Source organism: Alligator sinensis, unplaced genomic scaffold (assembly GCF_000455745.1).
Source record: "Alligator sinensis unplaced genomic scaffold, ASM45574v1 scaffold1771_1, whole genome shotgun sequence".
NCBI classification, from domain to species: Eukaryota; Metazoa; Chordata; order Crocodylia; family Alligatoridae; genus Alligator; species Alligator sinensis.
Genome location: NW_005842905.1, coordinates 40,675 through 55,110, shown reverse-complemented (window position 1 = coordinate 55,110; position 14,436 = coordinate 40,675). Strand labels below are relative to the sequence as shown.

Sequence of the window (14,436 nt, the reverse complement as noted above, 5' to 3'; positions counted from 1 at the left end):
GTTGGGGTTGCCCGGAGGCCCCCCCCCCCACGCCCCCGGTGCATCCGGTGACTGCGGGTTTTGTTTGGTTTTTTTTTTTTTTTTTAAGGGCTAGGCTGGGGCTGGGGCTGGACAGGCAGACATGGGGGCTTCTCCTGCAGTTCCCCCCACCCAGGGAAAGGCAGGCACAGCCGGAGGAGCCTCAGGAGAACCTGCAGCTGCCTGGTTGTGCCTGTCCCTCCTTGGCTGATCTGAATCTCCAAATCTTTTCCGAATCGATTCGGAGGCTTCAGATTTGATGTGAACCTTTTAGTGGGTCTTCCGATTCAATTCAGATTTGGCTGCCAAACTGGGCTAAACCTCCTCCGAATTGAATCAGCGACTGAAGCTTCACACAGCCCTAGTGAACATCTTCTATTAAATCTCTTGAGGATAGTCAGATATTCAAGAAGGCATTCTAGATGCCTCCTGTTGAAGGTATCCAGGTCTTGTCCCAGATTCCCGGGTCTTGCACCACCATTCTTAATAATGATGTCTTTTAAATTTAAAAAAAAAAACCCTCCAAATTCATTTATTTGCTTGAACTCATAGTTCAGTCAGTTTGGTTTATGGAAAATAATAATCCTGTATCATCAAATGCTAAGAACAAGTTCCTGAACATTAAAACTTCTGTGAGAATACAAAACCAAAGTTCATTTAGAAAAGATGAAGAAAAAAAGATGCTAGACAAAATAATATAATGGAGGAATCAAATGATTACTCCTGAACATTATGTTGCGTAGCCCCTTTATCTGCGTTGTATCTTAAATAAGAAAAATGAAATTATAAGCTACTAAAGGTCAAAGGCTAACTTTTAAATTGTCCATCTTAATGGGCACATCTACATGTGCATTTTAATGTGCACAAATAAACTCTGGAGCTTACTGCTCCAGAGGTTTTTGCTTGCAGGCATGCCGTTTGAATGTGCACCTAGGAACAAAAAAACTCCAGAGCATATTGTTCCAAAGTTTATTTGTGCACAGCACCTGGAGCCCAGTCGGAACAGCCCAGGCTGCCTGGGGACCCAAGGGGCCAGTCTGCCAGATCAGGGCTGCTCCGACTGGGCTCCATGTGCTGCAGAGCAGCTGACTGAAGCCTCAGAAGCTTCAGCTCAAGGCTAACCGGGTCTGCCAACCCGGAGCTGCTCCGACTGGGCTCCATGTGCTGCAGAGCAGCTGACTGAAGCCTCAGAAGCTTCAGCTCAGGGCTACCTGGTAGCCCCCATACTGAAGCATCTTCATGTGCTGCCAAGGAGCTGGCTGAAGCATTGAGCCCAGGTCAGAGCAGTCCTGGGCTGGTAGGGGCCTTGGGGGATCAGCCTGCCAGTCCAGGCTGCTCCGACCAGTGTCCATGTGCAACAGGAGGGCTGGCTGAGGCACAAGGTTGTTTCAGTGTGTAGGGGCTGCCTGCTGGCTGAACGGAAGTACCCTCATACCCCAGCCAGCCCCATCACTGTCTACAGTTGCACTGCAGCGTGCGAAATAACACTGCCTCAGGGTCGTAGTCTACTGTGACTTAATAGGGTCGCATGTGTAGATGGTAATGTTTTAATATGGAACTGATTAGTCATCTCTACAGTAAATTCTCATGTAGACCTGCCCAATGAGTATCATTCTAGCAACAACTTCTATACAAACAAGCAGATATGTGAGAAGCAGAATATCAAACTATTTCATTGGCCTTTTGTGTTCAGAACAAGAGACAGGAGGATTATTTTTGATGTGAGAGTATTATTGAGGCCTCAAGGCATCCTGTAGTTTTACAGATAAAACTGCTAAATCTGTGCCTATTACATTGTTGGCCTACTAATATTTGTGGTTGGGGAATTTTGATTTATATGCAGAACCTTGGTAAAAGATGATTCAGCTTTCCTTTTGAAGGAGCTACTTTTCGTTCTGTCACAGATAAAACTTTTCATAAGGTGGAGAAACTGAAGTTCATAATAGGATCGTTAACCTCAGTGATCCTTCCTTTAGAGAGCTTGTCTTCTGTGTATCTGAAAGGTCAGTTCAGCTGTCCCTTTCTGTAAGTGATTTGTCTTCAACAGAAATCTAAGCAATTAGGGAAACTTGGTCAGAAACTTCAGCAAAGTCCAGATAATTCTCTTTGTTGAGCCCCAGCTCAAGTCTGGGATCGTGCCCGGTATGCAAAAGCCAATAAAGATACCAGGGGTGAAAGTATAAAGATTTATTGCTAGCAATACAAGGTGCAAGCAGAATAATTTCACATAACAAGCACAGAGATTCTTAATTCTAAGCATCTTTTATACAGGAGTATTGGACCTTCATAAGCATTCTTGTTTGCTAATTGGTTATAAGGGAGTGACGCAAGGAGTTCTTTACTGAGCATGTCTCTATACCTGTGTTTTAGCTATGTATCTCATTTCCATACATGTATGTTTCATTAGCATACTTTCTCCCCACCTAGGGGTGTGAATCTTAATATTTAAATCAGCTCTTTGCCCTAGTCCACTAATTCTGTTTTGGTTTTCAAGCCTCCTTTATCTAAGACTGTCTTCTCCTTATCATTGCAGCTGGGCATTAGTTACATAACAGAGACGTTTGCTTGGGCTATGTGTAGTGGTTTCTAGGTCAAACCTGACATCTTCACCTTTGTAAGCATCTGTTACATTTATTGTTTCTGCTAAGCTACATTTGGGGAAATTTGGCCAGTTTCTCCCTAGATCTTCCTTTGCTTTAATCCACTTGGCACTATTTGAGTTAATTTAAATAAGCATAGTTTTCTTTATCTTTCCGGTAGGTCCTGGAGAGTAAGAAACAAAGGTTTGCCAAAATTTAATCATTCCCTGTCCCTTTGTGAGCAGTTATGGGAGACATTTTTTTTAATGTGCTTTTAAAAATCTATTTCTTTTATTTTGGACTACAAACATTAAAATGTGCTAATCGTATTTCCATAGTTATTACATGATGTCACTACAAGTCAGAATTCTAATTGTTTTGGTTGCTTATTCATTTCTGTGTTTGGAGATATGTTAAGTTTAACCTCAGCCATGAATTTATGGTGATTGGTTTTTAAATAATTATAACATGCCTGTAATTTTATTTTGCCATAATGTCTACCATTATGTTGAATGTAGACTCTCATTCCATCTTAATGCAGTCTTTGTTTACGAATATATAAAATGCTTAAGTCAAAATTTTCAAAATTTAGCTACAAAAGTCCATGCACCTCATATAGTACACATCAGTAGTATGAAGTACATGCACCTCATACTCTATATAGGCACATCATTAGTATGAAAGGCAGAGCCTCTGATTTTCACTTTAGTCTGGGGGTGTCAAGCATAGGCCTGAGCCAGAAGGGTGGATCATTCCACCCATCCCACTAGTAGTGCAGTGGGCTACTGGCAGTTGGAGATGGGGCTGGTACAGGCAGGGCTTGCAAAAGAATTCAGGGTGCCTAGTCAGTGGCAGTGAGAGTGGTAGGAGTGAGGGCAGTGTAAATGCATCCCTTCTTTGCCCTACAGCTGACTCTGGACCTGCACCAGCATTCCTGACCCTGCATATCCAGCTCAGGAGGAACCTCTGCTGCCTAGATCTGGCCTGAGACCTGTGATGAATTTGAAATTGCTACTTTACAATGTGGGCACCTGTACACGATGGACTTCTGTTCTGATGCATGCTAATTAGCACATGTTGGAGCAGACTCAATTAACTGAGTCTGCTGGAGCATGCTAATTAGTGCATTCCATCAGGCTCCGCATCATGTGTATTCACTGTCCCCATGTTTCAAAAAGGTGTCTGGGCGCTTTAACTAAAGCTCATTGAACAAATTTTAGTTAAAGCGCCCCTGCTGCCATTTTGAAGTGCGGGATGCTGAATACACATGATGCTGTATACATGTGGTGTGGCTCTGAGAACTACTCTAATTACGGCGCCCCCCTCTACTCCAGAACACATGTATAGATGCCCTGAAATTTCAAGATACTCTCCTCATTACCCTTCTAAATTGGAGCCCACTGTAGGAGAAAATATACAGCTGTAGGTGAAGAGCTTCAGTAAAGGTTGAGCGAAGTCACAAGGCAAGCAGAGAATACACTGTCAGGGTGACTGAGTCCTCAGCTTTTGAGAAGCAGGAAACTAATATAGGTGCTTTTAATTTCATCTCGCACATGGAGGAATATGATTTATTCCTGCAAGTTGCTGAAGTCTCTCCTTGCTTCCAAACCCCTGTCTCCTGTGTCAAAACTCTCCATATTGTTACCTTCACCTTGCATCATTTCCATAGTGAGTATCTGCAACTTTGGTTACATGAGCCCTGCTCTTTGCTTACCGTAGGGACTGGTTCAGAGCTGTAGAGGTGCTTCTAGCTTAACAAGACCTTATTGTGTTGCCTCTACAATCCCTCCAGCTCTTGCTATCATGTGGGAGAGTACTTTGGTCTCACAGAAGGTAGCATGCTAACCACAAAATAAAAAGGCTATTAGATAGTCATGTGGTTATTCAAATGTTAAGAAACTTTAAATCACCCTTATAAATTAGATTGATAGTCATTTGTATAACTAACAGTGTTAAGCTCTTGCACTATGTCTTCTACAGCGTTTGATCCGGGGCAACTGTTTGTTTTTCATTCATAATGTTTTTAGGACTTTTACAACTTTTTAAATTCTGATATTTAAATCAATTGACTAGACTCAACTGGGGGTGCGTCTACACGTTGCCATATGGCTACGTTCCTATGGCATCATGCTTTAGTCCTTCCTTTTGGAACAGGTTGCCCTTTTGGAAGTACTAAAGCATGGTGCAGTAACCACCCATACTGCACTGTGCGCACATTTAGATTTTGCTGCTATGTCACCATAGTGATGCACTAAAACGGGAGCACACCACTATGGTGACTTAGCTGCCAATCACATGTAGACCCATGTGGTCACCATAGAGCAACATGTAGATGTGCTCAGGCTGGAGGAAAATGCTTAAAAAAATTCTGTAAAAATCCCTGCTGATTTCCTTAACCTTTTAGACATCACACATTTAGGGTATAGAATATAAGAATTAGTATGTTTACTTTGGGGGGGGAAAATATTGCAAGAAATACAGGAATACTATGGAAGTTTGTTTTGGAAGCCTTCAAACCTTGTCCATTGCCATATAGAATTTATATGTATAGCTAAACACCAATTAAACTAATCATGTACCTGTATAAGATAAATCACCCCAAGTTAATGATCTCCAAACTTTGTTGGGCCATAGGCACTGGTGTGAGCAAGACCCATGCTGTACAAGATGCATGTTGTGATCAACGTCCATTATTCCCATTAATTTGAAGAAGTGTATTTGTGGACAGCAATATTTCCTGTGACTGCAAGTAATGTTGGAGGATCTTGCAGGCACCAGGTTGCCCTCAAAGAATGGGTTGGGAACTTCTGCTGTATAGATGAAAAGATGAAGTCAAATAACTTTTTTTCACATCCTGGTAGAAGCGTTGTTTTAGAAGTATAACTGATAATTGCAGTTACTTAATAGCTTGGTGACTTCTCGTATTCTGAGCCTTGAGAAAATCACTCGTAGAAATATTAAGTGTCACACTTACACTTATCACAGCTGAAGTTGGAAGGGGGTAAGGATTCCAGTAATGGCAGAGGGTCTAAGTGAACCTGGAGAAAAGTGAGAGAAACTACAGACTAAGAAAAGTTAGACCAGGCTTTGGACTATGTCACTGAGTTTAAAATGATACGTATGCACATCATACCCAAAGGAAATACTTGATTGCCCAGTGATGCAAAATGATCATAAGAAGATCAAAGATTTGTCTCCAGGTTTGTGGAATGGATGAGGGATGTAGCCAGATTAAACCGTAGTCATGATTTCCTAATAATGAAAAATATCTCTTTTGTGTGCAGCTGTTCTCTTCAAGTGTATCTGGTGCCACCTGGTGAGGATAAAGAAACATTTGATAACTATACTGTGTACAAAGAAGTACAACTCAGCTTTTGCAAAAATGTATTTGATGCCTTCATGGTTTTCATTATCATTCACCAAATTTAAATATTTACTATGCATCATGCAAAAATACCTACTGAGTGATTAAATACTTCTTACATGTTTTGATTACTTGTACTGCAATACAATTTATACTCACAGATTATATACGGTGTTATTTAAAGTCGTGTATCAAAATATGCCTATACTCTGCCTTTGAAACTCTACCTTACCTTTAAACCTTACCTTACCACTACTTATGGAGTACTCATCCATGTCTTTAAAAACTACAATTCTTTACTGGATATTTTTCATAAACATGTTAGAAGACTGATTATTTAGTGGGGACAGGGGAGCAGATTTGATAAGTCTTCCAATACCCTGAAGAGTGGCTGTAGAGAGGCTAGTGCTAGATTTTTCTCTGTAGCCTTGGGGGACAGGACAAGGAGTAATGGCCTCAAATTGAAACAGGGGAACTTTTTAAGTTGGATATTAGCAAAAATGTTGTTAGTGTGTGGATGGTTAAGTATTGGAATATACTACCCAGACACATGCTAAAATCCCCATTCGTGCAAGTTTTTAAAGAACAGTTTAAACAAACATTTTCAGGGTTTGTTCTAGATGACTTCCTGAGGTCCCTTCCAACCCTACTTTTCCATGATTCTACTTGACAAATGTACAGCATATAATAGAAAAATGTATATAATCCAAAGTCACATGTTGCATCTCACTTTCTGTGTCTTATAGTGGCTGGTAGCATTCTTAAGTCACAACTCTCTAATCAGTCTATCCTGAGGTACTGTTTTGTAATTTTGTCTCCAAAATACTTTTAGTTTGTCTTCTATGTCAAAATTGGAGAGAGAGTGTTATAATTCTTGTTTTCTCAAACACATTTTTCTATTTATTGTCATTCCTAAAATGTGTGAATAACATGAAGTTCATTGAGTGCAGTTTGTCTTGGACAGTATAGTAGTAGTGATCTCTTCAATGAATTAAATCTCAGAAAGGAATCCTACAAAACATGGAAACTTGCTCATATCACTAAGGAAGAGTCTGTGCTGCATAGGCATGCAGGGAGAAAATCAGGAAGGCCAGGGCACTATTTGTGTTGCAATTAGCAAGAGATGTAAAAGGCAATAAAAGGATTCTACAAGTATGTCGGAAGTAAGAGGAAAACTAAAGGAAGTATAGATACCTCACTGAATTCAAGAACCAGTCTAGTTACAGGTGATATAGAGAAGGCTTAAGTATTTCATGCCTTTTTGCTTCAGTCTTCACAAATAGTCAGCTACCAAGTAATGAGTGCAGTTAGCAGCAAAGATAGGGTAGGAGGCAAACGGCCTAGAGCAACAGTGCTCAACCTTGAGCTGCTGGGCCCAGAAATGTGGCAGCAGGGTAGCAGTGGCAATTAATGATGTTCTCTAGGACAAATGACATGGCCCCGCAGGCAGGACTGGGGCTGGTGCCATGTGCCAGGTCTAGCCTATGGACCAACCCTGCATCGCTCTTATCCATGGGTACAAAGGTTGGGTACCAGTGGCCTAGAGTGGTAGAAGAACAGGTTAGGGATTACTTAAGAGAAGCTAGATGTTTTCAAGGCAGTTGGTCCAGATGGGGTATATCCTAGAGCAGGGATGTCAAAGAGAAAGCGTGTGGGCCGGATCCAGCCCATAGGGCCAGATTATCTGATCTGCAGACTATACATGGCACAGGGCTGATCCAGAGTGTGTAGCACCTGTGCTAGACCAGCCCTGCACACTGGATCTGGGCTGAGCCCTGTTGGGCCCATAGACCAGCCTCATAGGCATGATCCAGCCCACAGGGCTGGTCTGGTATGGATGTCAAAAGTTCAGGACACTCCAGATTGGTGCTGCATGTAGTGTGTACCCCAGATGGGCCCTGCATGCCAAGTGCGGGGCCAAGGAGGGCATGTGCTATATGCAGTGTGGGACTGGAGCTGGTGCATACACTGCACACGGCACACATGCAGGGCCAGCACTGCAGGCTAGACCCAACACGGTCTAGTCTGTGGGCCCAATCTGACCTACAGACTGGCCCCATACTTCTCAACTGGTCCACAAGGCTGGTTGTTTGACACTCATCTAGGTAATTACCTGAGGTAATTTTAGAGGCATTGGCTATCCTGTCAGACCTTGTGGAGGTCAGCTAGGGTCATTGGATTTTACCGTATTTTCACATGTATAGCACACCCTGGAATATAATGCACACCCTGGAATATAATGCACAGGCAGACGGAAAAATAAAACATCTGTCCTTGTAGTAAGTAATTTAGTAGCACCAGCTCAGGAGCCAAATCTGCTCATTGTTATGCCCCCTGTGGATTACTTCAGATTTTACTTGGTTTCACCCAGTAAGTGGCAGAACCTGCTCTTACCATCTATATATATAGATGGGGGTGGCGCACGGCTGGATGCAGAGCGGCAGCAGCATGGGGCAGTGGGTGGTGGCGCTCTGTCCCCGCTGCCCCCTGCCTATTCTTGATAGCCAATTTGCCAAGAATGTCAGGTTGTTGCATAAATTGCTAGTTTCGTTCCCCTGGAGGCCTTTTCTAAACACCTCAAGGAGCGGAGTCACACCCAGGCTGAGTCCATTACAAGTTTATTGATTGCGCAATCGGTCGACAGAGGGGTTGAGTAACCCAAAGCGGTGTCGACCCTCAGTCTTTGTCTGAGGGTCGTTTATAGCTTACCTAAACAAAGAACTGTGACGTGTCTTATAACTATAGGCAGTTTCACACTTTTACCATTACGTTTAAGTTTTTACAGGATGTCAGGGCCTTTTAAGTCAGACCTGACTTATTATGGGATAGATGAAGGCGCATGCGTGTTAGGGGAAGTTGTGGTGAGCTCAATGACCTTTTGTAACTCTTTTATCTTTGTGTAATTCTAGGTCATTGAACAGGTGTGTGCGGGGGTGAAACTCTATGTGAAGTTGTTCTTAACCTATATGCAGAAACTGTTAACAAGCCCAAGCCATGTTGAATACAGAAGCATATTGCAAAAATAAAGCATCATGTTTAACTTCAAGCCTTAGATCTAAAATCTAATGTATTTTTCCTACAAGGTGAGGCAGGCAGGTACAGAGTGCAGCCACCCATCACGCCATACCGCCTCTGCCTCCCAGGGGGGTTGCATGGGGCTGGACGTGGGGGGAAGGGGGTGGTGCACGGGTGGATGTGAAACGGCAGCAGCATGGGGCGGTGGGTGGCAGCAGCCATTGCTGCATGCAAACACTGCATGCATGCGCCCTCCTTTCCCCACTCCTGGGAGGGAGCAGCATGCGTGGTGAGTGGCAGCGCTTTGTCCCCATCCGCACCCCACCATCATTCTTGACTGATAATTCATTAGTATGTCTCATATACTGTGCAGTCCAATTTCCAGTGGCTTTTGGGGGGAAAATAGTCATGTTACATGAAGGTTGTTGAGGGTTTTGGGGGGGTTTCCTTTACCAAGATAGGATATAATATTTTAAATGCATGAATACAGTTTCACACAACAGATCTTGAACCAAGTCTTTCAAAGTTACTATCATTGACAACTACGTGACCTGAATTTTATCAGCTTTTTATTAATAGCTACAGAGTAATTAATATCGACTAATAAGGAAATTTCAGGCTTGTTGTGAAATAGAAATAACATTTCCTGGTTAGTCAGATGTTTAGAGTCTTGAGATTTATTTTTGGGTTTTTTTGTTGTTGATTAGGTCTTTCAGTTGTATACACATACCTGTATATGCTGTTCGTACTTTTTAATATTGAGTCTCCAGATTTGTTTTACATATTTTTAGAAAAACTAAATTTAATGTAGTCCTTTTTAAAGATACTTACTTGAATCCAAGATAAGGGTCTTTTTCCCCATTCATCTTGGGGGGTAGGGGGAGCTCTTTGTCTTGGATTTGAGTACAAAGCAGTGGGGGCAGGCTGCTGCTGCTGCTTCAGCCCTGATCCAGGCTTAGGGTTAGTCGAGGCCGGAGCTGCAGCCCTCCCCCCGGCACCTGTCCCCCTGACTGCTGCCTCTAGCCCCTAACTGCCTCTCACTGCCTTTGCCCCATTCTACCTTGCTCCCTGCCACCTCTTTCTTTTTTCCTCCCCTGCTTGTCCCACTTCACACTGCTGCTTACCCACAGTCATGACTCTGGCCCCAGCTATGGTGGTAGCAGTTCTACTCCTGACGGCAACCCAGGGCCAGGGCTGGAGCTGCCACCTTTGCAGCCATTGCTGAAGGGCCAGGTGGAGACCAGCACTACTATATGTTCTGTGCCCTGGGCCAGAGCTGGAGCTATGACTGAAGTAAGTGTGGGAGAGGGGGGGCAAGAGGCAAGGGGGCAGGCAGTAGAGGCACAAGTGGCAGTGAGCAAGGTGCAAGAGAGGAGCAGGTACAGGGTGGGCAGGCATTAGGTGGTATGGGAACAGGCAGCAGGGGTCAGGGGCTCAGGGACAGGCCTTTGACTTCCCTGCTGCCTGCATTCCTGTCACTGCTTGCCTCTGCTGTTCTTACTTTCCCCACTGCAGCAGTTGTGGAACAAATTTAAGATGACCATCCAATAGTTATATCCCATAAATGGAAAATTATGACATATATTTTCCATGTATACAATCTACTTATTGGGGGGTTCATTTTAATTATAAAGTCATCTCGGGATTCAGGCAAATACAGAAAATATAAAAGTGGGAAACTGAAAGGATTCCACAAAAAATAAAAACCTGAAAGAACTAGGGTTATTTTAAGCCATATGCAGTCCTGAGCCATGTTCTACTTCATCCTCATGTACGTTCCCCCAGTTCTACCTTTTTATAGGGAAAAAGGTTAAAACTGTACATTTGCAGTCATTGTAGTAGTTCAAGATCTGGTTGAACTTAATAATTTTTTTTCCCAAGGATCAAATAATTTAATTTCTTTCTAAAAATGTCTAATGTAAGAAAGTATTTTGAGACTAGATTTGGGATCCTCACTATTTGGTTTGACTGAGAAGATGACTTCTGCAGTTACTAGTACATAAAGCTCAACCCAGGGTCTAAAATTCAGACTTGGTTACATACTAGCAACAGGGAAGAAACAATAATTTTATGAGTGCAGCACAAATATGCTTTGTAGAGTTTTCTATCGTTATATTTTCTCACATACAACACACACCTTTCCCCCAAAATTGGGATGTGTGTTTTAAGCAGGAAAGCTGTTTTCTTCACTGGAAATGGAGTACTTCTGAAGACACTATGCATGCTGTACAGCTGCCAAGATGGTTGTTGCTCTTGCCTGTTCAGGAAACTGATGGTGTGGAGTCTTGTGTTAACCTTCTCATAGCCATAGCTATTGACTGAGCATTGTAGCTTGTACCTGAAGAAACAAGTGAGCTGTTGGTAATATTTTTGATTAGGCTTGTGATGTTATTTACAAGAACTTATGTAAAGAATTATTTATAGTAAAAAAGTAACAGTCTTGCTACTGCCCCAGCATGTATTTTGAATTCAGTGAGTCCTCCAATGTGTGTGGTTTATTTGGGGATATGTCGTATGCAAGAAAATGTAGGATTAGTGCAGCAGTATTGGTGATTTTACTGAAGATGCTAGAGGAATAGATTTACACCCGCAAGCATAAGACAGGCTCCAGGGTCTACTCTGTCTGCATGGTTCCTAAAGACAGAGAAGGTGTATTTGGGTGCAGGCTACTTTGCTTTCTCACTTGTAATGGTCATATGCTACCAGGAATCTATTACCAAAAAACAACTTTGCTTCTTCTTCAGCTTATTTTTTCAAAGCTTTAGCTCAGGGCTGTCCAACTTTCAAGAAGCTAGGGCTCGGATATATTACAGGTTGCACCAATAAGGGCTGTACCAAGACAAGTCACGTGCCTTTAGGCTGCTCACCACGTGGGTTCCCCTGCCACCACACCATGTATTTACATGGGCAACCCCCTTCCACTGCTGCAGGTTGCAGTCTCACAGCTCTGGGCTTACCCTCTGCTTCCCATGCTGTGCACCACATTATCCCACCCCTGTGGATGGGGTCAGGAAGCAGCAGCTGGAACGAGGGAGAGCCTAGAGGCTCTGGCCCCTGTTGCAGCTGGAGCTATAAAGGGAACAGCAGCTGAGCAGGAACGTGGAGCTGCAAAGTAACCCTTTGCAGGCTGCATGCAGCCCATGGGCCACCAGCTGAACAGACCTGCTTCAGCAATTTCAGCTATTTTCTGCATTTCAACATTCAGAAACTACATGCACTGAGTGTTGGTTTTCTTTTTTTTAAGATGTCATCTAAGCCTTGACCCCCAAGTAGTTAGACCGTGTAACAGATTCAGACGTTGTCTATAAGGCAAAAAAATGTCAGTAATAGACAAGAGCACTTGTGACTCGTACATTGCTGTCAAGCATAATGTAGTAGGGAGCATTATGGCTGTCTGTCCAAGTACTTAGGCATCATGTATTGCCTCTGAGTTGTTCTTAGGGTAGTCTTGGATATTCCATGAAGTCTGCACAAGTCTAGCTAGAAATGTATCAAAAGGGAAATTTTAACCCTTAATGTTAGTTGGTTACAGCTGCTGGTGTTAAAAATGTAATGTTAGTACCATTCAAGTGCCCTGCATCATCTCTATTGAAATTACAGTGTCCTACACAATGCAAATTCCCAGTGATCGTTGGGTCTTTCTTTTTGAAAATTGGTGGTACTGATCTTCAGGTCATCTGTCAAGGTATTGCTGCCAAAGTAGAAACATTGACAGTAAGTGCCTAAAGTGAGACAGCTTGTCTCTGACATCTCTCTTATGAATCTCCCAATTCAATAGCTTTCCATGCAAATCGTCAGCATCTAATGGTCAAACTGAAATTAGGAATCATGATTGCTGATGGTTGGCTTTTTCAAAAGCTGGAGTACTGCCTGCTCTACTTTCTCCTAATCTTACATGAAGATTTCTTGGTGCACTCAAACTACTGTATTTACTTGAAACTAAGATGAGATTTTTTTTCTCCAGTCAGTTTGGGAGGAAAGCCCCTCATCTTAGATTTGCATACAAAGTGGAGGGGGAGCAGGCAGGTGCTGTGGCTCTGAGCCCAGGTCAGGGCCAGAGTCAGACCCACAGCAGTCTCCTGCCCACCTCTCCACTTGCCCTCTGGAGCTTGTGCCCATTCCTCTGTCCCCTTCTGTTCTTACTGGCAGGTGCAGCTCAGCTCTGGCTAGGACTAGATTTCCTCCCAGGCATAGAGTACAGCTGTGGCTGCGTGGCCCAGCAAGGCCTGTGCTTCCATGTGCTGTGGTACATGACCTGACAGGGAACAGAGCCTTAGCAAAGTCTGTCAGTAAGGGGGAAGAGGGTTGGAAAGAAGCAGAAGCTGTGGGGAGTGTGTGCAGGGGAAGGGGAAGAGACTTGGGGAGTTAGAGGGAAGGGGCAGAGATTGTGAGGATTTGGTTGCGGGGAGAGAGAGAGAGATTGGGGGGGGTGGGGGAGAGCAGGGACTGAGGAGCTAGGTGTGGGGAGTGCATGTGGCAGGGGTATAGGAAAGCTGCAGGGGGAAGAAGTGGGAGGGCAGAGAGCAAGGGTGCTTCCTAATCCCCAAATGGATAGATGCCTACATGCCGTGTGTTGTTTGTGTCTTGTGTGTATAGAACTGGGGAGAAAATGGAAGACCTAAAGGATCAAACTAGAGAAGTCAGAGTTTTGAGACCCATGTCTGTCTTGTGCTATGTATTAAAAATGAAAATTATCCAAATATTATACCTGCAGAGAAGTAAAATACTGGAGCAATCTGTTACAAAGTTTCCTATGCTCTTTGCCTTGACAGGCTGCTGAAAAGCTATAACGCTAGAATATATAAAGCAGTAGTAAACATATCATGAAACTAAAGGCATTGAAAAAAATGGAAGCCTTTTTGTGTTTAAAAAAAAATTGATATGCAGAGGCCCATTTTAAATGGTTTATGAAAATTTGCCCATGTGACCCTGCTGAATGGTTTTTGCATCCACAAGAATAATCCTGACATGTTACATTAAAAGCTAATCCTAGATTGGAGGTGGTAGAGATGGTAAGTGAGTAATATAATCTACTTCTCTAATAATTTTCCTGCCCTTTTCCTAATCTCATATTTTGGCATAAGAAGGGCGATTTTATTTTCATGTTTCTCAAACTGTGGTCTGTGGAAACTTGCTAGTGATTAAAAAAGAGACCTAGGTACTGTCCATTCCTTTTTTCCAGATTTTCTAATACTCCTTTTCTGTTTTTGCCATAGGTATGTGATGTGCATTCAAATTGAAAGGGAATGTGGTTCCCATATTTGAGAATGAGAGGAAATTGTTCCCCACAATAGTACATAAATGGTTGACAAACTTTGAGAAATTCAACCTTAGTTTATTATAATACTGCAATGTACACGAGACACTTCTAATAAGATATGAGATTTAATGGCAGTCTGTAGCCTTATGGGTACAGCACACTCCTGGGAGAAGAGAAACCTGAGGTGTGATCCCTGCTGA

The 14,436-nt window shown here is 43.0% G+C and overlaps 1 protein-coding gene across 1 annotated transcript in view; it reads left to right on the top strand.

The window, feature by feature from the left end:
* Positions 1-14,436, top strand: part of LCORL (ligand dependent nuclear receptor corepressor like) — a 143,704-nt gene that overhangs the window by 102,033 nt on the left and 27,235 nt on the right. The gene's annotated exons all lie outside the window — the stretch shown is intronic.